This window comes from Pristis pectinata, chromosome 1 (assembly GCF_009764475.1).
Source record: "Pristis pectinata isolate sPriPec2 chromosome 1, sPriPec2.1.pri, whole genome shotgun sequence".
NCBI lineage: Eukaryota > Metazoa > Chordata > Chondrichthyes > Rhinopristiformes > Pristidae > Pristis > Pristis pectinata.
In genome coordinates this window covers 42,227,453-42,255,022 of record NC_067405.1, presented here as the reverse complement: position 1 = coordinate 42,255,022, position 27,570 = coordinate 42,227,453, and the positions used below count along the sequence as shown (strand labels likewise).

General features: G+C 39.7%; 1 long non-coding RNA gene across 1 annotated transcript; it reads right to left on the bottom strand.

Annotated features, from left to right (window-relative positions):
• Positions 1-667: 667 nt before the first annotated feature.
• Positions 668-27,453, bottom strand: LOC127574248 (uncharacterized). The gene is made up of 4 exons (XR_007956891.1): positions 27,206-27,453; positions 18,733-18,853; positions 15,650-15,781; positions 668-1,364 (listed from the first exon to the last, which is right to left on the bottom strand). It is a non-coding gene; the product is annotated as an uncharacterized LOC127574248 (long non-coding RNA).
• Between the last annotated feature and the right edge of the window lie 117 nt (positions 27,454-27,570).

Sequence of the window (27,570 nt, the reverse complement as noted above, 5' to 3'; positions counted from 1 at the left end):
ATTTCCAATAAGTGGCTGCATTAATTTATTGCTAATCTATGTTTGTGTATTCATGGTCTTCTAATATTCATTACATTATTGGATTTAAGAAAGATCATTACTATTTATAATAATTTCCTGTACTAAAACAGTAGTGCCAAAAATGGAATTTCATTAATGGCAACTCAGTGGTGTTGCCTTGGAATCAGGCTCAAAGGATAATAATTCCTGATCAGAAAACGTTCAACAGTTCTAAATTTTGTGTGCAAAGGATAAATTGAAATCAAATGTATATAATGCAATAGCTTCAATGAAATGTGTAAAACTTAAAAAGGTACAACATATTAGAGGGATGGCTGAAAGAGAGAAGGCAAAGTAGAGTACATTTAAAAAAAATGTTTTTTAGAAAGTATTTATTTTATGTTAATCATATCCCAACTTTATTCAGAATTCTTTATAATATTTAAATAGTTAATTAAAAATTGCTTAAAAGCATAATACTGCAGATGCAGAATATAGCAGATCAGGCAGAATACAGCGAGACAAACAAAATTAATGATCTTTAATTGGGATGTATTTTCTCTGTTTACTTCAAATTTCTAACATCTGTTATTTTATTTTGGAGAATTCAAATGCTCCCAGATGGGCAAAGTTTTCTATTGCAAAGAAACAAACAATTTCATACAATAATTTTTTTTTAATTTCAGAAATGGAATTAGAAGTCTTAAAATGATACATTTAATTTCACATTGGTTAATTTAATACAAAAATAATGGGGAGGGAATGAGTCTATACAAGATAACTGTAAGACTATAGCTAGGATATTTTACATCTGGGAATTTCATGTTTTGAAACTGAGATTGGGAGCCAGGGGAGGAGGGGTGTGGTATTAAATGTGTTGAAAATTAGCTAGCTGCCTCCAGCCAAGCAACTTCCATATTCAACATCAACATGAAAGATTGCATGCAAGCAATCCCTTCTGGAGAGGCAAGCTGTCAATATCAATAATGTTAATTAACCAATTAGAGTAATTTTAACATTAAACATAACTGTGTCCACTGGTTTCCTGGGCTTCCTGGAACTTACCAGTGAAAGCAAGGCAAATCACAGAAGAACTGACAGATATCTCTGTCATTAAGTCATGGACCGACTGCACAGTCAATGTCAAACACGATCAATCTGTGACCAGCAAGTGTGGCTGCACACATCACACGAATGGCTCAGTTCTGTGTTGACAGCACCAGGCATACACTAACTCCTTTCCTTCTTTGATGACTCTCAATCAATGTCACTCAAATATTAAACTGCAAGCTTGCAGGTTCTGCACCATATAAGTTTGTCCTTTGAGGTTGTTCCCCATGTCTTGTCAACATTGTTCTCTTTTCCTGCAAATAAGAAGAGATGTCAACCTGTAAGTGAGAGTAATTGCCACTGTATAAGGGATGGAAGTAGAGAGTTATGACACTACATATAAAGGAAATGCAATTAATGTCAGTGATAGACAACTGAAAATGTGAGAAAGTGCAGTGCACAGACAAAGAGAACTGGAAACAAGCAAAACGAATTGGTGTGAGGTGTAACATGCCGGGGCCAGCTTAAGAAATCAAGAGTGAGAAGGCTGGGGATAGTACAGATTTAAATGAGTATTCCAGTATAACAATTTTCCTGATCTGATGAACTCAATAAACTGTTTTTGCCTAAATCCAGAAAGTGAGACCACTCTCCGAGGCAATCTCCAGTCAGATCATCCTGATAGGCTTTTTACACCAGCAAAGAGGAAAGAGCATCTCCCTGCGCGCCTTTAGAGTCCCAGCCATGACATCCAGCAATGAATTCATCAACTGAATGTGAAATTTTTGTTTCTGTGCACTCTTTCTTTATATGTAAAATTATAGAATTTATCAAATGTCCATTGCCCCTTTCAGAGTCAGAGTTAAAATTTACATCTGTTCAGCCTAGCTAGTCAGAAAACCTGGAATCAGCATCCTATTGCAGAGGCTAGCACAAACACAGGTTTTCTAATTCTGGCCCATGAACAAGTTAAAATTCAGCCATTTGTCATTTAATTTCTGCAGGAATTTCCATGATCATCAACCATAACTGCATGGAAACCCTGGAAAAATGTTTACAGAAAAATACAATTTCCTTATCTTTGAGTTTATTCTCAGTTACTTAAACAAAAACACATACAATGAACAATACCAATATATTTTGAATGATTATATTTTTCAAGTTTAACTTTACTTACTTTCCCATATTTTCTTTATATCATCTTATATTTCAAATATGCACCTGTTTCTTGTTTATTCACAGGCATCCCACCTGATTTATGAATGCTGATTTATGAATATGACAGTTTAGCCAATCGAATGCAGATGGCTTTTAACAAGCCCAACTGTCATTTTAAGAAGAAGTATAGCATAAATCAGACCCCCTTTACTAGATTTCCTGTCAATAGAGCCAAAAATATCCCAAATTCATTATTTTTGTAGATCAAGAAACTCAGTGGTACCATAGTAAAAAAATTCCTGGTTACTGCTGTTCTGAGCCTCCCTTCCACACTGCAACCATGAATGTCCCTCCCTGGTTTACTTTTTTTTGCAGGTTGTTTGAGCTCTGGACTGTTCAATAGCCCAAATCTGGATGGGTACCTTGGGGTACTTATTTCAGGCAGGTAGTATGTGGTTTTAATTAAATTATGTCTATGCCTCAAACTGGTTTCAGCCACTTCACACCTAGAACAAACAAGTGACTTGCATCTTTTGTTGGTTGATTGGCACATGGATTCACCAGCAAATATGCTCAACATGAAGTTCAATACACAAAGTGAACTTCTCCAAGTTTTCCAGCTCTTCAGCTGGGAAATCTGCCTACTGAACCTGTGCCAGATTAGCCCAGCATAATTAGCCTGAAATAAATTTATATGTGATGCCTTTTGAGATCAAAATGTTGAAGAGCCAACTCAGAAAAAAATTAACAGAATTTAACACTGAGTTTGAAAGTGATATTCAATGTGAAATTAAGGTGTTACATTTAAACAAAAGTTTAAGAGGTGAGTTGGCCATGATTGATTGAAAGAATACATGGAAGGTTATGACAGAAGACTAGCAAAGGTTGGCAAATAAAGAAATTTGCAAAAAGTATATATATTACTTTAAGGCAGAAGAATCCAACAGGAAAAATTATTCTTATGTGGCTGACAAGAGAAATTGAAGATGTTAAAATCCAGGGAAGAGAGTTATAAAATTGCCAGAAATACAGTAGGCTTGAGTACTGGGAGCATTTTTGAACTCAGCAAAGGAGGACTAAGAAATTGATATTAAAAAAAAGGCAAGGTAGAATACGAGAGTAAACTAGAGAGAAACATAATAATGGACTGCAAAAGCTGTTATGGGTAAATAAATAGGGAAAGACTAACAAGGGCAAATGTGGGCACTTTACAGATGGAGGCAGGAGAATTTATAATGGGGGAATAAGGAAATGGCAGAGGAGTTAAACAAATATCCTGTATCTGTTTTCAAGAAGACAAACAAAATGTGCTAGATATATTAAGAAATCAAAGGTCTACCAAGATTGACAAACTAAAACTAAACATTAGTCAACAAATAATGCCAGAGAAGTTGAGGAGCTTGAAAGCAGATAAACCCAATGATTTATAAAATAATGAAGTCAAGTCATAAAGAGATACAGGATGGAGTGTGCCCGACCATGAAGCACCCTTTTTTTGTACATTAATCATACGTTAGCCATTTTATTCTCCCCAACTCCTTCCAAATTCTACCAGTCATTTACACACTAGGGGCAGTTTACAGTAGCCAAATAACCTTTGAACCCGCATATTTTTTAGATGTGGGAGAAAACCAGAGCACCCAGAGAAAACCTAAGCAGTCACAAGAAGAATGTGCAAATTTTACACATGCACCACTGGTGATCAAGACTGAAACTGGTTTACTGGAGCTGTGAGGCAGCACTCTATTAGCTGCATCATTGTACCACACCTTATTTCCCAGAGTTTTGAAAGAGGTGGCTTGAGAGATTGTGGATTTGCTGGTTATCATCTTTCAAAATTCTATAGGTTCTGGGATTGTACTGATTGATTAGAAAGTAGTAATATAATCCAATTAATTAAGAGATGGAGAGAGAAGAGGGGGCTACCAATTTGCTATCCCAACAAGAGACAGCAGATGCTGGAATCTGGAGCAAAAAAAAACTGCTGGAGGAACTTAACAAGTCGGGCAGCATCCATGGAGACAAAGGGATGTTCACATTTCAGGTCAAGACCCTGCGTAGAGAGAAGGTAGTCTGTATATGGAAGTGAGAGAGTGGGGTGAGACAGCAGCTGATAGGTGGAACCAGGTAAGTTAGGGGATGATGGGCAAATGAAGCCAGGTTGAGGAATGGAGGGGGAAGGTAGAGACAGAGGCTGGAAGGCGATGTGGAACCAACTAAGGGAGGGATGGTGGGCAGGTGGAACCAGATGCAGACAGGACAGAAAAGGTAGACCAAGGGAGAAGAAACCCAGGTGAATAGGTGTGTGGGTGATGGGCAGATGGAACCAGGTGGGAGAGGGTAACAAATCCAGGGAACGGGGAGGGGGAATTGAAAGGGTGAACAAAGAGGGGTAAACCTAGGTAGACTGGTAGGCATGGGAAAGGAACATGAGATGGTGCTTTCTAGTTTGTGTTTGGCCTCACCATGGCAGTGAAAAAGGCCGAGGACAGTCAGGTCAGTGTGGAAAAGGGGAGTTGAAATTACATGCAACAGGATGCTCAACATGGCCATTGCACTCAAAGCGCAGGTGCTCCACAAAACAGTCACCTAGATTCTTGCTCTCCTGATGTAGAGGAGGCCACATCAAGAGCACCAAATGCAATAGATGAGGTTTAAGGAGGTGCACGTGAATCTGTGCCTCACTAGGATGGGCTGTTTAGGTCTCTGAGTCGTGGTGACTGAACGGGCAAGAACACGGTAGATAGAATATAACGTGGAAAAATAAGATCATTCACTTTGGTGTACATAACAGAAATACAGAACATTCCCTATCTGTTAAATGGTGAGAGACTAGGTAATGTTGATGCTCAAAGGGACCTAGGAAAGCTTGTAAATGTGGCTGATGGTCAGCATGTACTTACAACAAGCAATTGAGAGACAAATGGTACGTTAGCCTTTTTTTACAAGAGGACTTGAATACAGGAGTAATAAAGTCCTATTTCAATTATATAAGACTTCAGTAAGACCGCACCTAGTCTGCAGTTTTGGTCTCCTTACCTAACAAAGGATGTACTTGCCATAGAGGAAGTGCAGTGAAGGTTGACTAGTCTGGTTCCAGGAACGGGCAGATTTGTTGTCTGAGGTGATTGAGTAGACTGAGACTATAATCTCTAGAGTTTATAAAATGAGAGGAGATCCCATCGAAACATACAAAATTCTTAAAGGGATTGAAATGGATGGATGCAGTGGATGTTTTCCCAACTGGGGAGTGCAGGGCTAAGGGATGGGCCATTAAGGACAGAGATGTGGAGAGATTTCTTCCTCTGAGTGATGGGTCTTTGAAATTATCTAGCCAAATGGCTGCAGAAAGATTGAATGATTTTGGGCAATAAGGGTATCAAGGGAGTTGGGATATTGCTGGACTGGAAAATGGTGCTTTGATAGAAGATGCCATGATCTTAATGAATGGCAAAGCAGGCTCGAAAGGCTGGATGGCCAACTCCTGCTCTTACTTACTACGTTCTTAATACGAGAAATCAGTTGCCAAGAGAAAGAGAAGTGTTTTATTTGATTTAATTTACCTTAAGTGCTTTTAATGGTTTCCTTTTAAGTATGTCGATGTGTGCTAAGTCGTTAAAAAAATTTTTTATATACTTTTAACAATTCTGTAACCAACAAACCCTAGGTAAATTTCAGTGGTTGTATGTGTCAAAGACATTCCCTAACATTGAAATTAAACAATATCCATTGTCAGAGGTGGGCCTCACTAGCTTTTGATACCATTCGGTCAGTGCAACAGGGCACTTGCACTATAGGCAAGGCCCTACGTTATTCTCAGCCTTGCCAAATAGATGGGATCAGGTCATCTAGGTTGGATGCAGCAACTTTGTCCAGGGCAACCAACTACTCAGGAATCCATAAGTTCCATTTGCACACTGTCTGCAAATTGTAAAGATTTTGATGCTTTTCTTCCACAGAATATTACAAATGCCATGAAGTATGCGTTTGAGATTTTAAGTTCAAGGGAAGATGGTGGTCGAATCCCTTACACTACATTTAGATTCCTCTACAGTTACCTTGCCATGATAGATGGTGAAATTCATCGATCGCAGATTGAAAAGATGCTTAACAACATTGAACGGCAGGTGTAAGTAGATTATGCTTTGAATGATTTGTATTTCTATTTCATGTGACTCAGATAGCTTACACAAGAGGATAGCCTTTATTCTTTTAGCCACTATGCTTTCTCCATATACTACTTCAGATAATTCATCAATGAGTACCAGAGGACCAAAAAATGATTTTCCTTTAAAAGATGTTTTCATGGAAATAAAATAATGCTTGAAACTACTTCATTTTCAACATATTATAAAGTTTATCTTGTGTCCCCATTTATCTTTAAATTAAAGAAAGAAATAGTTAAGGAATACAGATTTACCTGAAAAGAGAGGGCATAAGAGTATGCAGTATGTAGGTATGTAACAATATTTTCATAAACTATTGCTAATTGCTTGAATCTGTGGTTTAAACAGTTAAAGAAGGTTCTTTCAGCTTTGATGGACATGTATTCAAAATTTATGTTTTCTGGGCTGGACCGCAAAAGTGCTTTGGAAAATATTCTACCTATCAAAAGAGTTCTTAATCAAGCCATGAGAAATTTACTTGCCATTTGCCACCTTTTCTTCTGAAATCATCTTCCCAATCATACGTAACAATGAATTGACAAGATTTATTGTACATAAGAAAAAAACCTAAATTGTATTGACATTCTACATTAGAAAGCTGTGGTGACAAATAAAAGATGGAATTATTCTCCTACTAAATATAGATTGAAAATATTAGGCAAGAATAAACAGTGAAATAAAGACAATTCGCTGACTAACCAAATCAGGCAGCTGTCCCATAATTATTCTGGAAAACCTTTATATCTCCACATTGAGAACAAATGCAATTGCATGAACTGAGAGTACCTAAAAGGAAGGTGATCTAATTTGATGGACAAATTAAAATGCCAAAAATTGAAAGCGAATTAGACTTTAAAATTTCCCTCTTGAATTGAAGCATAAGAGGACTCATTCTCAAATGAGCAAAACTGAAGATCAGAGAGTACTATACATAGTTAACGGGGCAAGTTTTCCTGGCTGCAGCAGCAGTTCTGAAGGAAAATATCAGTGTTTAGCCATTCCAATGGAATTAAGCCCCAGGTTTATTGGACCTGTTGTAAATGAGGGACTTACTTAACAGATGTTTCTGCATCTGTCAATATGCAACATAACTGGGTTCTTCATGGAATACAAAGTAGCACTACAGCAGATCAGATTTGGCAACCCCATTAATTTCAACAGATATTTTAAAGCTATGGATTAAAAGGTACAGAATGAATAAATTTTTAAAAGAATTATTTTATTTTCATCTCATATGTTTGATACCTTCTAAGTGTTTGATATGTTTTAATTAACTCTTTTAGCAAGAAGTTTTTATGTCTCTGAGTGACAGAGATATTTAAAAACTATAATAATCATATACAACCTTGACAGAAGGTAAAGCTCCATCCCTGGCTTAGCCTTTTGATTGGAGCTATAAGGAATATTCTGGAGTTTCAGCAGCATCAGCCCAAGACCTTCCCACAACTCTGGTGTCAATGAGATCAACCCTCTTATCTGGCACAGGACAGTGCAATGTGTAGGCAACAGAGGTACTGGAATATAGAACAGCACAGCACAAGAACAGCCCTTCGGACCACAATGTCTGAGTTGAACATGATGCCATATTAAACTAAATCTCTTCTGCCTGTACATGATCCATATCCTTCCATTCTCTGCATCTTCATGTGTCTATCTAATCTCTAAATGCCACTATCATGTCTGCTTCCACCACTACCCATGGCAGCCCATTCCAGGCACCTACCACTTTCTGTGAAAAAAAATTGCCCTGCACATCTCCTTTAAACTTTCTCCACCTCACCTTAAATGGATGTTGTCTGGTACTTGACATTTCTACTGGGGGAAAAATATTCTAATAGTCTACCCTATCTACGCTGCTCATAATTTTATAAACCTCTATCAGGTCTCCCTCAGCCTCCAAAGCTCCAGAGAAAGCAACCCAAGTTTGTCCGACCTCTCCTTTATAGTTCATATCCTCTAATCTAGGCAGCATCCTGGTAAACCTCTAAATCCTTCCTGTAATGGGGTAACCAGAACTGAATGCAGTACTCCAAGTGCAGCCTAACCAAATTTTTACAGAGCTGCAACACGACTTCCTGACTCTTATAATCAATGTCCCAATCCATGAAGCCATATGCCTTCTTTACCACCCTATCTACTTGCATGGCCACTCCAAGGTCCCTCTGTACATCAATGCCGTTAAGGGTCCTGCCATTAACTGGATACTTTCCCCTTACATTGGACCTCCCAAAGTGCAACACCTCACACTTGGTCAGATTTTACTCCATGTGCCATTTCTCCATCCATATCTGTAACTGATCTATATTCTGCTGTATTCTTTGACAGCCCTCCATACCATCCACAACTCCACCAGTCTTTGTGTCATCTGCAAACTTACTAACCCACCCATCTACATTTTCATCCAGGTCATTTATAAATATCACCAACAACAGAGGTCCCAGCATTGATTCTTGTGAAACACCACTGGTCACAGACCACAAGCCAGAATAACACTTCCACCATTACCCTCTGTCTTCTATGGGCAAGCCAATTCTGAATCCAAACCCAAGTCACTATAGATCACATGCATCTTAATCTTCTGGATCAACCTATCATGTGGACAAGATCCACTGCCTTACACTCAGCAATCACCTTTGCCACCTCCTCTTCAAATAACCTGGGAGGTATCCTACCTGGCCAAGGGGATTTATAACCTCTCTTGTCATCCAAGGTTCCATTACCTTACTATTCTTGCCCTTCCTCCTTACTGGAACATGCTGGTCCTGAGCTTTGATCAAGTGGTCTTTAAACAACTCCCATGTCAGATGTAGACTTGGCTAACAGCTGCTTCCAATTACCTCCCACTAGTTCCTGTCTAATAACATCATAATTTTCCCTTCCCCAATTTAGTACTTTCCTACAAGGTCCAGACTTATCCTTATTCATAACTATCTTAAAACTTGTGATTACTATTCCCAAAATGCTCTCCCACTGAAAGACCAATTACCTGGCCAGGTTCATTTCCCAAAACAAGGTCCAGTATAGTCCCTCCTCTAATTGGAATATTCATGTACTGTTTCAAGAACTCCACTTCAATGCACTGAAGAAATTCTGCCCCATCTAAGCCACTTACACAAAGGAAATCTGAGTCAATATTAGGGAAATTAAAGTTACCCACTACATTAACCCTGTTGCTTTTACATATTCCCATAATCTGTCTACATATCTGTTCCTCTATGTCCCAGTAGCTATTAGGAGGCCGAGAGTATAACCCCATCAGAGTGACTGCACCCTTATTTTTGAGTTCTACCCATATTGCCTCAGTGGATGAGCCCTCCACTCTGTCCTCTCTGATTAGTAATGCAATGCAACTTCTTCACGCAGAGGGTGGCACGTATATGGAATATGCTATCAGACGAAGTGGTTGAGGCAGGTACAATGGTAACATTTAAAAGACATTTGAACAGGTATATAGATAAGAAAGGTTTAGAGGGTTATGGGCCAAATGCAGGCAAATGGGATTAGTTTAGATGGGCATCTGGGATGGCACGGACAAGTTGGGCTGAAGGATCTGTTTCTGTGCTGCATAACTCTATAACTCCTCCACCTCTTTTACCACCCTATCTCATCTAAAGCAGTGAAACCAGAAACCTTGAGCTACCAGTCCTGTCCCTCTCATGACTAAGTCTCCATAATGGCTACATCATAAATCCATGTACTGATCCAGGCTCTAAGTTCATCTGCCTTACCCATAATACCCCTTGCATTAAAATAAGCGCACCATAAAACATAGGAGCAGAATTGGGCCATTCAGCCCATCAAGTCTGCTCCACCATTCAATCGTGGCAGATTTATATTTCCCTCTCAACACCATTCTCCTGCCTTCTCCCCGTAACCTTTGACACCCTAAGTAATCAAGAACCTATCAACCTCCGCTTTAAATATACCTAATGACTTGGCCTCCACAGCCGTATGTGGCAATGAATTCCACAGATTCACCACCCTCTCTGGCTAAAGAAATTCCTCCTCACCTCTGTTCTAAAGGGATGTCCTTCTATTTTAAGCCTCTTGAGCCAAAGCCACTACTACACTGGCCCACTCATTCCAAAATGGCTGCTCCACTTTACCCTCCCTTCCTCTTATTGGTTTAGTTGCCACACACTTAGCCAATGAGACAACTTTCAAAAAAAAAGCTGGGAGCTCCTCCCCTCTGCTGCTCTGGCTGCTGCAACTAGAGAAAACCAGCCCATCAGTCCCACCATGTTCATTAACCTAGACCTGCCTGTCCTTCCTTTCAGACTTACTTATCATAACATCTACCTTCTCCTCAACCCCTCCACTTGCTGCCCTGCTGCTCTGTTTCCCACCCCCCTGCCACTCTAGTTTAAACCCTCCTGAGTAGCACCAGCAAACCTCTCAGGGTATTGAACCAGATCTAGGAAAATCCAACTTAGTGTTGTAATTGAGCCTGATTTCAGAAACCCAAGGAAACATTACATATCAGTTAAACAATTGTTTTTCAATAGTGCAAAACAAATCCCTACTATTTTTAACATCATTAGTAGAGGCCTTTCTACCAGACTAACTGATAATAATTAAAGGGTAGTTTTTACACTAACCCTCCAGCAACAAGGTGAAAATAGATTAGACAGTCATCTTACATTGAAATGAACATTCAATTCAAACTCACCTATACCCACAAGATGGGTTTTGTTAAAATTACCACCAAACTTATTGGCCTTGATTTTGACAGTAGAGCTGTCAGCATTTGCTGTCATTACACCGTGAAACTGACCGAAATTCCTAGCGAACATGATGCATCATTAAATGTACAAAGTTGGTCTCAGTGATTCTAATCCTTGCATGACAAAATAATTTGTAGCCAGACAATTTTAAGAAATGAGTGATTCTGATAGATACAAATTTCAGACAGATACAAATTATTTTTGCTACAAAAGAAAATCCCTGAAGATATCATTGATGCATAAAATCAGCCTGAGTAATAGATTTGGTTCCTTGTTGCCTAGGGAGCACCCTGGAGGCACAATGGACAGCTTTGGGAGCCTGCATATCCCATAGTGGAATTGCTGAGAGATTTCCAATCCCTAACCCTAGAGTAGGTCTAATTACTTTGATGCGGGTTAAGTTGCTTGTCCAATGGCACCCAGGCGTTGGGTGATGGCTGAAGAGAGGGGTGGATCAAATCAGACAGCATGGTTGCCACTCCCTCATAGCCGATAAGTACTAATGTAAGAACACTTACCCTTTCTCCAAACCTCATGTGTTTAGAGGTTCTAGCATGGGTTCAGCCAGTAAAACACTCTGTAAGATTTCTGATTATAATATTTAAATAACCATTTTAGCTCTTTGCACTTTTTTGGCTAACCATCCACCATTCTGCACTGATAGGAGCCAATTGGAGGTAGGTTGAGGTTGTGAGTGAGATTATTAAATTTACATTTATTTTGCACTGACATCAACCCATTCATTTCTTTGAGTAAGACTAAAGCTTATGCCTTCTGAAACAGTGAAAGATCGAGTCCTATTGCAATGACAACATTTTCCTGTTATAACTACTTACATATGAACTTGACATTGACCTTCCCCTTGAACATAAACTGTGGCTATCCTTTTCATTTTCAGTCTCAGTCTACTGACATACCATTTAGTTTATTGTTGGATTCAAATTTTCTGGTTAAAATATTATTCTTATTTGAACTATTCACTGTTTAAACATATATAATTGAAATTTTATATTATTTACAAGCATTCTTAAACTTGTTCGATATCAATTATCATATTCTTTTGGGGAGGATGTTGAAGAAATCATCAAAACTTGTGTTTACAATGTATGTTGAAAAAGGAATTATGAAATAATGTTTACTGCCATATTGTCCTTATTTTTACTACATCTGTTTCCTATGATCCACAGAGCTGAAAATGATGGACTTGTCAAAGTGAGTGATTTCACCAACTGCTGACTGCATAAGTAATAAATCATCCAGGAACTTCAGAAATTTGAAGGTTACTGAATAGATGAAATTGATGCCATCTTTAGAAGCACCACTTCTTGGTAATGAAGTACTTTTTCAGTTGTGCTGCTTAAGTTTGCATACAACAATAAACCTCTTAATCTAGTGAGGTAATGCATTTACTGGGGCCTGTGTCTATGAGTCTATAACAGAGGTCATGGTGGCCTTTGAGATTTTTGAAAAAAGCATACCATTTCAAAAACCTGCATTTTCAAAATTAACCTGGATCTTGAGATGTTATTAGTTTTTTTTTACAAGGTAGCAGTCACAGCTTTGACACAAACAGAGCAGTGGAACAAACAACAGTAAAGAACCCTTATTCTCTCCCCCAAAATACTGCTCAGAAATCCAGTGGTCAACTCTCAGGGCCTGGGACCCAGCACACTATCAGCTGCACTGCCAGGGTTAGAGGGCCATCTCCTGACTCATCATCAGTCCCATTCCTAAATGTAATGAGCTGGTTCCTATTAGCAATTTTCCTTACTACGGACTGTTTGCTCCTTCAGGGTTTCTTCATGGGGCCATGAAGGAAGTGACTAACCATACTAGGGCCCTACAAGGGCCTTCCTGCTACTTCACCTTCAATGCAGAGAAACAAAGGACTGCAGATGCTGGAATCTAGATGAAAAACACTATGATGCTGGAGGAACTCAGCAGGCCAGGCAGCATCCGTGGAGAAAAGCAGGCAGTCAACGTTTCAGGTCAGAACCCTTCCTCAGGACTGAAGATAGGAAAAGGGGAAGCTCAATATATAGGAGGGAAAAGCAGAGGCAGTGATAGGTGGACAAAAGAGGGGAGGCAGGGTGGGCACAAGGTGGTGATAGGTAGATGCAGGTAAGAGATAGTGATAGGCAGGTGCGCGGAGGGAGGGGAGAGCAGATCCAGCGGGGGATGGGTCAAAGGTAAGGAGAGAGAAAAAAAAGAAAGTGGGGTAGGAAACTGAGAGATAGGCTAGGAAAGGGAAGAAGAGGCATGGTTGGGGGGAGTGGGGAAGAGCTGTGGGAATTAAAGTGGGAGAATTCAATGTTCATGCCGTTAGGCTACAAGGTTCCAAGACGGAAAATGAGGTGCTGTTCCTCCAGTTTGCACTTGGAATTCTCCTGGCAGCTTGGAATCCTCCACTGCCAGGAGAATTCCAAGCACAAACTGGAGGAACAGCACCTCATTTTCCATCTTGGAACCTTGCAGCCTAATGCAATGAACATTGAACTCTCTCACTTTAAGTAATCCCCACGCCCCTCCCCCCCCCCAAACAATGCTTCTTTTTTTTCTTTTTCCTAGCCTCTCTCTCCTTTTTCTTCCCCACTTTCTTTTTATTCTCTCCTTACCTTTACCCATCCCCCGGTGGATCTGCTCTCCCCTCCTCCCCCGCACCTGCCTATCACTATCTCTTACCTGCATCTACCTATCACCATCTTGTGCCCATCTCACCTCCCCTCTTTTGTCCACCTATCACTGCTCTGTTTTTACCTCCTATATATTGGGCTTCCCCTTTTTCTACCTTCAGTCCTGAAGAAGGGTCCTGACCCGAAACGTTGATTGCCTGCTTTTCTCCACGGATGCTGCCTGGCCTGCTGAGTTCCTCCAGCATCATGGTGTTTTTCACCTTCAATGTATCCTGGTTTGCTGTGAGCTCCACTGTTACAATGAGCCAATGCATTATGTACAGCCTTCCATGTTGTGAACCATTTTCCCCCTCATGATGTTCTTTACAGGGTCTCAAAAAAAATAACCAGGAGTACCATAGTCCCATGCATGAGAAAGGTTGGATAGGGATAAAAATGGGGTTGTTGATCTTTTTTTTACAGTATATCCGCTCTTTGAAAACATACTGAAGTTATTTTGTGCAATATCAAAATTACCTAAATATTTATAATTCAACCTCTGAAAAACAAATTCTTAATATTCATCCAGAATATTTTACTGACTTGTGCAGTTTTCTTTTCTTCTTGACTGAAGAATGAAATAATAGATATTACTCCACTGGCAAGATAATCCATTGATTTCAACACAATTTTAAACTACAGCTTTAAAGTATGTTTTAACATTAAAGTAGCTCATAATAAATTATGTGTAAGGGCTAAGTGACTGTAAACTTGAAACTTTAAAACCTCCCTGAATTCTTTAAAATTATGAAGATCCCTTTTAGATGACCAGTGATGTTCCACATCACCCTACTATTGGATCCTAATGTTGCATGGTGTAATTGTTTCTCATCTTGTTACAGTAGTGCTTGTTGCTACGGACCCTCAAATACTAATCTCACCCATAAGTTTCAATATACCCCCAACTTTTTTCTATAACTTGGATTATAAGAAACAGGTTATTATTTTCTACTTCCATAATTTTGTCTACTTCTCCTGTGTGGGAAGAAAAAAATAAAAAGTATTTGAAATTAGGCTAAATGTGTTGAAGCAGCTCAAGGTGAAGAAACACAAAGAGAAATTGGTTGTGATATCAGAGTGTGCTTTATCAAACTAAAAAAATCCCCTAAAATATGCATGCTACAATGAAGTTTCATTAGAACACAAAGTCAGCCATGATGCTCTTCCTGAGGTCTTCACAGTAACTAACAAGAGCAATGCATGTGATGGCTCTTCTTGTTAAAAAAAACAGATAAAACACAATGGGTCAATGAGACATTGAATTGAATTCCATATTTCATAGCTATCTGAAATTACTAAATGTATAGAAAATATCCCAGTATCAGCTAATCATAATTCTTTAGGGAGATGTTGTCATCCAATTTGGACATGACAAATTCTTTCAAGAAAAACACAACAAATAAGTCTTTGTAATAATGAAAAGCTTCAGTAAGGCAGGCCGATTCTTTAAAATGTATTTCTATATATACTGCTCCTATATATACTAGTGCTCCTTATAGCCTACTACACAGAAACATCACTGGAAAACCTTAATGCTGATCAGAACATTTGTCAGTTGCAGTATTTTCAAATCATCTTATCTGCACCTTATTTTCAAATTCCTTTCAAATTAATACTTGGATAACTGTCAAATACTTCATGAAATATGAGAAACAAAACTGGGTCTTAATGAGCTGTATTCAGAAAAAGTAGAATAACTGTCTGAAACCATAGGACTTAATGTGGAGTTCTGAAGTTTGTTATGTGCCACGTTGAAAGATAAGTTCTTGTTCCTCAAGCTTATGCTAAGCTTCATTGGAACAATGAAGGAGATTGACATCAGATAGTTTAGAATAGGAGTAGGATAGAGAATTAAAGCGATAGGCAACAGGAGGCTCACCGTCATGTTTGTGGACTGAATGTAAGTACTCCACAAGACTGTTTCCTCAATGTTGTGTTGTGAGATTCAAATACAATGTATTTTATTGAAAGAAGCAAATCTCTGTTTTGGTGTAAAATGGTGCCCAGGGTCCTGGAAGGTGAAAAAAAGAAAATAAAAGACCAAGGAATGCATCTCCTGACCCAAAGACTTAAGCTCACATTAAATCTAAAATTAAGTAAAAGATTGTCAGGGAAATATGGAAAGTGAAAGCAAGCAAATCTACCTTTGAAAGAGTTGGCCGACTTAATGGGTCAAATAGTCTCCCTCCATACTACACTATTCTATGATTAGCTCAATAAATGGTACATAACCATACAAATTTGAATTAAAATTACTTCAATTCTCAGTTTAAAATTCAATGATCAGATCTTAATTAAAATCAACAATTGGAAACAGAGGAAAAATTTGCTTAAATTGCACTTCAAAAATCACATATTTGAAGTCATAATGAATATTACAAATACCATTATAAGTTTTCAGTTAAATGAATATAAATCAGTTACCATCCCTTACAACTGACAATATATCATTATAATCAAAGTGTTGAATATTTCCAGCAACTCTAATGATACAAATGAAAATATCAACAGTGATGATTTTGAATTGCAATTATTTAATCTACGTACTTCATATTCTGATCTTTAAAAAATATAGAATGCTTATGCTAAACAAAATCACATTTAAGTTGGGGTTTAATGTCAATGCAAATGCTAAAACGAGGACTTGCCAACATATTCCCACAAAACCCCACATTCCAGTGCTGGTATGGGCTTAACCTGGCAGCAGCATGTTCTGCCCTGCCATCATCAGGTAAGGCTGCCCCTGTGGTGTACTGGTAAACTTCAAAACAACTCTAATGAGTCAGCACAAACTTCCACAGGCTTCCCTGCACTCAGGTTGGGAAGTCTGCTAGCTGACCCTATGCCAGTCTAAACCTGAAATAAGCAAAGCAATCCCTATTCAAATGAATGGGAGAAATCAACTGCCATGAAAAGGTAAGTGGACTTTTCTATTATCATTGACTGAATTATTTTCAATGTTTTTACTGTACTAAATGTTAAAAAATCATTTTAAGCAATATTTAATTGTATAACAGGTTTACGAGTGTAATTGAATGTCAAAGGCAATGGGGGTCCATGAGCCAGGAAGGCGATCCTACGAATGCAGCAGGCTGTCTATGCTGAGACAGCCCCAATGTTGCACTCAGCCAGGCCAGAGTACTAGGAGCTGGCTTCCTGGTTGAAGATGCAGGATGGACAAAAAGAGTGTGCCCAGGGGCAGGCGGTATGCAATTTTGGGACAACAAGAGATCTGCCTCAGTGTGTTGTCTTGGAACATGGACACAATATGTAATTCAGAATAACTCTTACATTTTTATAAAGCACCATGAAACAATACTAATAATGTTCTCCAGTCTCCTAGACTAATATGTATAATAAAACTATCCATATTTAGTAAGTGCATTGTTCTAAATGGAACTTTATGAAATTTTTGCTTTAAATTCAGAAATCAAACACACTGGCACTAGCCAGCTGGTCTCTACCATAATATATACATTATTTGATATACATTACCATAGGGTATTTTTGTCTTAAGCGTTATTCTTCCTTGATGATCACAGCATTCACATGGTTTACATTGATCTCTGCAAGCTACAGAATCTAATTATGGCTCTGGGCCAAATATATTAATATCCATCCAAAGTTTGATTCTTTTCAAGAAATGAATTTTGCAAATTAATAGCTGTTGAAAATAGTCTTTCATGTTAATTTGCAAAGAAGCTTTTTAGATGGCTGACTGACAATTAATTTCATAATTACAAAATAGATTGGGATAGACATATTTTGTAACCGGGAATATGTGAAGAGTTATTATCCTAAGGTAATCTTGAGTGGTACAAACGTCGAATGTTCTTTGTTGTCATAAATCTTAAAAAGATTTTATATGATCTATGTCTCATTTTACATCATTGTCTGAAGCCATCAGATAGATTAAACTAGATCTGTCTTCCTGCTACTATTGTCACATAAGCAGTATGTGATTGTTCCAAAGATCAATCAAACAACCATTAAGAAACTGAACAGGAAATGTATTATTTTGGTATTTTGAGAATAATAACAATCATAATTAATACAAATATGATATTTGTACTGAACACTATTTATTCATTTAATACCAAATAGATGTGTCCATTAGTTTACTGATCTTCAGTCTGATGGTTTACATGTACAAGTTTACAAAAACTGGAGCAGGAGTAGGCCATTTGGCCTTTTGAGCATGTCCTGTTATTCAATATAATCACAGCTGATCATCCAAATGCAATGCTCTGTTCCAGCTTCTCCCCAAATCCCTTGATTCTTCAAGCTCTTAAAAAAATATCCAACTACTTCTTGAATATATTTAATTATTTGGTCATAACTGCTTTCTATGGCTGAGAATTCTACAGGTTCCCCACTCTCTGGGAGAAGTAAGTTCTCCTTCTCTCAGTCTTATCCTGGTCCTGGATTTCACAACCATTGGGAACATCCTTCCTGTATCTAACCTGTCTAGTCCTGTTAGAATTCTGTAGGTAAGATGAAGAGGTCATGTGGCAGGAAGTGGCAGACATAATAGTTACCCAAATATTGAGCAAATAAACAGTCTCTATTAAATACAAAAAAAAACAGAAAATGCTTTAAAATTAAGATCAAGGAACGTCTGTGGAAAGACACTTTAGTTCAGAAGTGAAGTTCATCAAGAGCAGCTTTTAATCCCTCACCCTTGAAATAAATCTATTGTATAAAAAAAATGCATCACAAAACTGTCAGCCTTAACCCATTTATTCTCCCAAGGGAAAATTCTGCAGTGCTTTAAGGGGAATTGAATGAACCTCATGTTTTTTTATATGAAGTTATTGATCTGAAATATTAACTTTGCTTCTCACTAACCAAATGCCGCATGACCAGCTTAGTATTTTCAATGACATTTTTCAGATTCCTCAGCATATTTTGCTAAAACCTAGCTCATAAATTACACAATAGACGATTGCAGAAGAGACCTACCTTTTCCCTCCATGCTTCTGCAATGACGATGTCACAAGTTGCACCAATTCTCGAGGTCTGATCCAGCAATACAAGTACTGCTTGTTGCAGTTATAATGAAGTAGCTCCACAGTGGAGTTCCCTAGTTTTTTTTGGAAATTTCAGAATTAAATGTAGCTAATGCACAGAGGTATTGAAGAGTTCAATTAAACATTTTTCTAATGTGCAATCCTAAACAGTATTCATAGTCCTCTCCACCCATCCAGTTTGGCTTAAAGATGAATTACATAGTCTGGCCAATGTAGAGAAGCTTTTCAACAAAGAACATGGGTAAGGTTCCTAGGTTCTTCTCAGCTCCTGAAGCATATTACAACATTTCAACAAAAGCATTTACATGTGCATTTCAGGATTGTGGCTTCATTATCTTTTCTTTGAAAACCTTCCACACTTGCAACCACCTCTCCATCTGCAACCTCTTCCTTTGAATCCTTGAATACATTGCAACATCCCAAATTTGAGCTCACCCAGTCTAAAACTCATGATTTGAATACTTCTACTATGAAGGGTGATCAGATAATAAGTCTGAAAAGTTGGAACAATTTATTTCCACAGACAGTGGGATAGGAAGAGGGATTGAATTCAGAGGCTGGTCACCGTAACCCCAGAAATGGTGCAAAAAAGACACAGCAGTTAGAACAGCTACCTCACAGCTCCTGGAACCTGAGTTTGATCCCAAACGTGGGTGCTACTTTGCACAGCACCAAAATGGTTCTTGTAAGTCACAAACTGTTATCCTTTTGGTTGTTGCAAAACAATCTGTCCCTCCTTTTCTTTCTTGAGCTCTCTATGCCTTTGACAGCCACATTTTCTGCAATGTTCATGGACTGGATGAGACAGCACTGTCTAGTTCCATTCTTAGCTTTCTCAAAAATTACTTTGCATTGCTTTACATCCCGTGCACATACTGTTTTGTGTGGTGTCTCCCACAGTTATAGACTCTGGGCCTCTCCAGATTATTACTACCACATTGCCTCTCAGCAACCTCATCTAAAAACAGTGCTAATTCAGACACGTGGAATGTAAATATCCAGCTTTACCTCACTTAACCTCCTCCACCATCTCTAATATTGTCAAACTGCATGTTTGACATCCAGAATCACTGAAACAAAAATTTCTTCCATTAAGTAATGGAAACATTAATGCCATTATTTTCAATTCCTGTCACACTTTTCCATAGGCACCAACTCCATTCAATTTCCTGGAATCTGTCTGAAACAGTGCCACAACAGTAATATTTCAAGTCAAGTTTATTGTCATGTGCACGAGTACGGTGAGGTACAGGTACAATGAAAAACATGCAGCAGTATCAAAGGCACATAGGTTCAGACTACATACAAAATATAAAATATGCAAGTAAAGTGAAAAGAAATCAGAAAAGTCTGCCCTATTAATAAGATTGCCCAATTCTGCTTCTGACTCAGTTCATTTGTTGAATTCCTCCTCAATGCCTTTTTACTTTGAGATTTTTCTTCAGATGGCTTTCATTGATTTACTTTCAATAAACATTACTCCTCACATGCCAGATCAGAAGTATCAGCATTTAAGCATCCCCCCCCCACCCAATGCCATACTTGAAAATATGTGGGAAATACATCACTGTAGTTCAAAACATCCTGAGCATTCCTTCAAGGTCAAAACAATGGAATCTTTAGGTTCCCAACAAATAAATTTGATAAATCTGTCAGTTTAGTAACCATAACCAACAATTAAGATTTAAGATTTTATTGAGATAAAAGGGAATGGCATATACAAATACAAGGAAGAGTGAAAATGGATGATAAGAAAATAGCAATCTTGTCAAATATTTTCAATGGAGGAAGAAGTCAGAGAATCAGAGTAACACAGCATGGAAACAGGCCCTTTGGCCTAACTCGTTCATGCCAACCAAGATGTCCATCAAAGCTAGTCCCATTTGTCTGTGTGTGGCCTATACACCTCTAAACCTTTCCTATCCAAATGCCTGTCCCAATGTCTTTTAAAAGTTGTGATTGTACCTGCCTCAACCACTTCCTATGGCAGCTCATTCCACATACATACCACACTTTGTGTAAAAAAAAGTTGCTCCTCAAGTTCCTATTAAATCTGTTCCCTTTCACCTTAAACCTATGCCCTCAAGTTCTTAGTCCCCCAACCCTGAGAAAAAGACTGAGTGCATTCACCCTATCTATTCACCAGTCTCCTACACTCCAAGGAATAATGTTGTAACCTGACCAACCTCTCCCTTTAACTCAGGCCCTGGGAACATTCTCGTAAATCTTCTATGCATGCTTTCCAGCTTAATGATGTCTTTCCTATAACAGGATGACCAAAGCTGTACACAATACTCCAAGCGTGACCTCACCAACGTCTTGTACAACTGCAACATACTCAGTGTCCTAACTGATGAAGGCCAGCGTGCCAAAAGTCTTCTTCATCGCTCTACCTGTGCTGCCACTTTCAGGGAACCATGTACTTGTACTCCTTGGTCCATCTGTTCCACAACACACTCCAGGCCCCTACTGTTCATGGCGAATGTCCTGCCCTGGTTTGACTTCCCAAATTGAAACACCTCGCACATATCTGAATTGAATGCCATTTGCCATTCCTCAGCCCACTTAACTAGCTGATCAAGATCCCCCTGTAATTTTTGATAACCTTCTTCACTGTCTACGATACCACCTATTTTAGTGTCACCTGCAAACTTACCAACTGTGCCTTGTAATTGGAATTGATTTACTATCGTCACTTGTACCGAGGTACAGTGAAAAACCTATCTTGCATACCTTGTTGTGACCTCATACCGTATTGCACTGCAGTTGCTCTATAGATGTGACACTTTACTCTGTACTGTTATTGTTTTTACCTGTACTACATCAATGCACTCTGTACTAACTCAATGTAACTGCACTGTGTAATGAATTGACCTGTACGATCAGTTTGTAAGACAAGCTTTTCACTGTACCTTTTCAAGCTTTTCACTGTGACAATAATAAACCAATACCAATAGTTCATGCAGATCAATTCAATGCACAGTGCATTGAGGTAGTACAAGGCAAAACAACACAGAATGCAGAGTAAAGTGTCACAGCTACAGAGAAAGTGCAGTGCAGGTAGACAATAAGGTGCAAGGTCATAATGAGGTAGATTGTGAGGTCCAGAGTCTATCTTATCATACTAGGGAACTGTTCAATAGTCCTATAAAGGTGGTATAGAAGCTGTCCTTGAGCCGGGTGGTACGTACTTTCAAGCTTTGTATCTTCTGCCCGATGGGGGAGGGGAGAAGAGAGAATATCCTGGGTGGGTGGGGTCTTTGATTATGCTGGCTGCTTTACCGAGGCAGCAAGAAGTATAGACAGAGTCCATGGAGGGGAGGCTGGTTTCCATGAATTGCTGAGCTGTGTCAACAATCTCTGCAGTTTCTTGCGGTCCCAGGCAGAGCAGTTGCCATACCAAGTCGTGATGCATTCAGATCGGGTGCTTTCTATGGTGCATCAATAGAAGTTGGTATCAAAGGGGCCTTGCCAAATTTCTTTAGCCTGCTGAGGAAGTAGAGGCACTGGAGAGCTTTCTTCTCATCCACATTGTTTATATAAATGATAAACAACAATGGGCCTACCCTGTGGCACACCAATAGTCACAGGCCTCTAAGCAGACAATGTCCCACCATTACCTTCTGCTACCTACCATCAAGCCAATTATGTATCCAATTAGCTAGCTTTCCTGGATCCCATGCAATCTAACCTTCCAGACTAAACTACACATGGGATCTTGTCAAAACCTTGCTAAAGTCCATATTGACAATTTCCACCACACAGCCCTCATCAATCCTCTTAGATACCTCTTTAAAAGACTAACAGATTTGTGAGACATGATTTCCCATTAATAAAGCCTTGCTGACTATCCCTAATCAGTCTTTGTCTATCCAAATGTTGGTAAATCCTGTCCCTCAGAATCCCCTCCAGTAAATTACCCATCACTGGTGTCAGGCTCACCAGCCTGTTGTTCCCTGGCTTGTCTTTGTGGCCCCTCTTAAATAACAGTACAACATTAGCCTCTGTCTGGTCTTCCAGAACTCCACCTGTGGCTAAAGATGATGCAAACATATCTACAAGAGCTTCCGGAATTTCTTCCCTAGGATCCACAAGGTCCGAGGATGCACTTGGTCAGACGCTGGAGATTTATCCACCTTAATGTGCTTTTAAGACTGCTAATACCTCCTCTTTGGTAATTCATATATTGTCCAAGACATCACACCTCATTTTCATTTCCTTCGCCTCCATGATCTTCTCCACATTAAAAACTGATGAGAAATATTCATTAAAAATCTCACTTATCTCCTGTGACTCCACATGAAGACAGCCATGCAGATCTTTAAGGGGACCAATTCCCTCCATAGCCATCCTTTCACTCTTAATATATCTGTAAAATCTCTTGGGATTTTCTTTAACCTTGCCTGCCAGATCCTACACTGCTTATACTGGTCGAGGGATTCGCTTGATCCTGACTGCCTTAACTTGATGTATGCCACCTTCTTTTTCCTGACCAGAGACTCAAAATCTCTTGTCAACCAGGGTTCCCAGAACTTAGCAGCCTTGGCCTTCACCCTCACAGAAACAATGCTGACCCTGAACTCTTGATATCACACTTTTGAAAACCTACCACTTGCAAGTTGTCCCTTTACCTGCAAACACTCACCCAAGCGTGCTCTGCAATTTCCGACCAAATGCCTTCAAAATTTTCCCTACCCCAATTTAGGACCTTAACTTGTGGACCAGTCCTATTTTTCTCCATAACTATTTCAAAACTAATAGAATTATAGTAACTGGTCTCAAAGTGCTCCCCCATCAGTCATTTCCTCTACCTCATTCCAAAGGGGTCCAGTATTGCACCTTCTCTAGTAGGGCTCTCCGTATGTTGATTAAGGAAGTTTTTTGGACACATTTAACAAATTCCACCCTGTACAAGCCCCTTGCACTATGGGTGACCCAGTCAATATTAGGGAAGTTAAAATCTCCCACTAATACTACCCTATTATCCTTACAACTATCTGCAATCTTCCTACACATCTGCTCCTCTAATTCCCACTGACTAGTGGGGGGCCTATAATAGTCTCATCAAAGTGATCATCTCCTCCTTGTTTCTAAGTTCAACACATATAGCTTACTGGACGATCCCCCAAGAATATCAACTCTATGCACTGTTGTTATGTCCTCCCTCACGAAAAACACAATCCCCTCTTCTTACTTACCTATACCTATATCATGCCCGTAACACCTGTACCCTGAAACATTGAGCTGCCAATCGGCCCTTCTCTCAGCCATGTTTCTGTTATGGCTATAATATCCCAGTCCTCTGAACCAATCCATGCCCCAAATTCGCCCAGTTTACCTGTTAAGCCTTTTGCATTGAAATAAATGCAGTTTAAACCACCGGTCAATATACTAGCAATAGAAAAAGGAAAATATACTAATGGTTGGAACTTAATGAATTTAATACAAGGGAAATCTCCATGGAAAACAATAACAAAGCAGATTATATAATAACCCGTTCTATTCCTGCAGCCACATTATTTGCAGCCTTGTGGGTCCAACCATACTGGAGGCTCTCCAAGGAGGCAAAATGATTCACATGCAATAATTAAGAAGTGGTTGTTGAGGCCCGTCCCTGGACATCCCAATGGCTACTTGACAGCTCCTTCATATTAGAAGCCTTGGAACTAATATTGAAGTCTGTTCAAGAGAGTTTAAATGACTGAAAGTTAAGGGTTTCTTACATTCAATGCACATTTTGAACAGAAGAGGAATGAAATGTCACCACCCACCCCGACAACCTCCAATGCACCTGGACCCACAATTCCAGACATCAGAGCAGTATTCCAGAGAATGAACCCGTGGAAAGCGTCTGGCCCAGATGAAGTCCCCACCTGTCTCCTTAGATCCTGTGCAGATCAGTTTGCGGGGGTATTTGCAAACATTTTTAAACTCTCCTGACTTCAATTTGAGGTTCCCACCTGCTTTAAGAAGATCACTATCACCCCAGTACCAAACAAAAATAAGGTAATGTGCCCTAATGACTACTGCCCGGTGGCTCTGACATCCACTATCATGAAGTGCTTCGAGAGGCTGGACATGGCACACATCAATTCCAGCCTCCCAGGCAGCCGAAACCCACTTCAATTCACCTACTGCCAAAACAGGTCTACAGCAGACGCCATCTCCCTGGCCCTACACTCATCTCTGGAGTATCTGGATAACAAAGACACCTACTTCAGACTACTATTTATTGACTATAGCTCTGCTTTCAATACCATAATTCCAAGCAAACTCATCTCCAAACTCCTAGGCCTTGGAATCAACTTTGCAACTGGATCCTTGACTTCCTGACCAACAGACCACAATCAGTAAAGATAGGCAGCAACACCTTCGCCACGATCATAGAACATAGAACAATACAGCACAGTACAGACCTTCAGCCCACAATGTTGTGCCGTCATTTTATCCTGCTCTAAGATCAATCTAACCCTTCCCTTCCACATAGCTCCCCATTTCTCTATCATTCATATGTCTAAGAGTCTCTTAAATGTCCCTAATGTATCTGCCCCCACAATCTCTGCTGGCAGTGCGTTCCACGCACCCACCACTCTCTGTGTAAAAAAACTTATCCCTGACATTCCCCTTATACCTCAAAACTGGTATCCAACAAGGCTGCATCCTCAGCCCTCTACACCCTATACCCTCATGACTGCATGGCCAGATTCTGCTCTAACTCCATCTACAAGTTTGCAGATGACACCACTGCAAAGAGCCGCATCTCAAATAACAATGAGTCAGGATACAGGAAGGAGATAGCCTCATGGCATGGTGTCATGGCAACAACCTTTCCCTCAATGTCAGCAAAACAAAAGAGCTGGTCATTGACTTCAGGAAGGGGACACGTGCTCTTGTTTACAGCGCTTAGATCAAGAGGGTTGAAGGCTTCTAGTTCCAAGGAGTGAATATCACCAATAGCCTGTCCTGGTCCAATTAAGCAGATGCCATGACCAAGAAAGTGCACCAGTGCCTCTACTTCCTCAGGAGGCTAAAGAAATTCATCCCTGTTGACCCTCACCAATTTTTATAAATGTACCATGGAAGGCATCCTATCCAGATGCATCACAACTTGGAACAGCAGCTACTCTGCCCTGGTCCGCAAGAAACCGAAGAGAGTTGTGGACACAGCTCAGGACATCGTGGAAACCAGCCTCCCCTCCATAGACTCTGTTTACAGTTCTTGCTGCCTTGGTAAAGCAGCCAATCAAGGACCCCACCCACCCCAGTCATTCTCTCTTCTCCCCCCCTCCCATCGGGCAGAAGTTACAAAAGCCTAAAAGTATGTACCACCTGCCTCAAGGACAGCTTCTATCCTGTTGTTATAAGACTATTGATAAGATGGACTCTTGACCTCACAATCTACCTCCTCATGGCCTTGCACCTCATTGTCTGTCTGCACTGCACTTTCTCTGTAACTGTAACACTTTATTCTGCATTGTTATTGTTTTCCCTTGTACTACCTCAATGTACTGATGTGATGAAATGATTTGTATGGATGGCATGCAAAACAAAGTTTTTCACTGTACATTGGTACATGTGACAATAATAAACTTATTTACCAAATTTATGTGATATGATAAATTAGTTAATTGCAGAAAAAGCGATAAAACACTTGCCTCTTCAGATCAAGGTCAGCACCTCATTCAAATGAATGGGGTGGTGCTACATGTCCCCGCTATCCTTGGCACAAAGCCTAGGGGCCAAATGCAAAGGTCATCCAGCCCCTCGACTCTGTGCTTGACTCATTACTGAGTTCACTAGCAGAGTAGACACATATGGCCTCCAGCTATTTCCTGACATCTTGCAATGCACAGAAGTTAGGAACAAGGTGACCCTCACCCTGCAACGAAAGGATGGGTCTTCCTGGAACTGAAAAGTTGCGGGCCAAAAATAAACATATACAGTATCTCAGTTTCCACCTAATGGTGTTACTGGGAATTACAAGGGAAACTGAACGCTTTAATGATTGTTTTGGTAATAATTTCGTTTGCTAGGAAAACAACATTTAAGAAGAACGGGAAAAGGAAATCATTCAGTTGCAGATTTATCAGATGAGTTGTGAGGAAGTTATTAGAATTTGCCATTAGAGTGGCTGAGCTCTTGGTCAAATCGGACATAGGAGACAAAAATTATGTCCGTCTAATTTGATGAAAAGGAAACTTGCACTGCTGCATGGCTGAGGCCCTTTACAGGTATCATCTACATAAATTCTCAGAAGGCCGCACAATAAGTTATCAGCAAAAATAAGACACACGGAATTAAATACATTCTTGTCTTCAGTCAACAACATTTAAAACATCAGTGTTTTCAGTTATGGAATATGTAAAATTTTAACAAAGTTCATGGATGATAGGTCGACAACTTACAGAGAATTGCACATCTGTGAAACACACAAGGCGTGATTTTTCGCACAGCACCAAGCACACTGTTGGTTTAATTAACTGTCCCTGGCCATTTGATTGAAAGGAAAATGATTGCATGTTTAAAAATCAATCCTTATGCTGTCTCGGAGAAGTTTGAAATGTAGGATGGTGGGCTAGCCTTTACTTCCTTGCTTTACTTTGTGGGCAGTTTGAGAGCCGCGGGCCGGACGGATACTTCCCACGAAGACGCCCCTCCCGACAAACTGCCGCGTTCGCGCGCCACTGCCGCCGAGAACGCGGGGACCAACCGTCCAGCGTTCTAACTTCCGTCCCATCTGATAGGGTGGAGCATAGGCAGTGACGCTGTT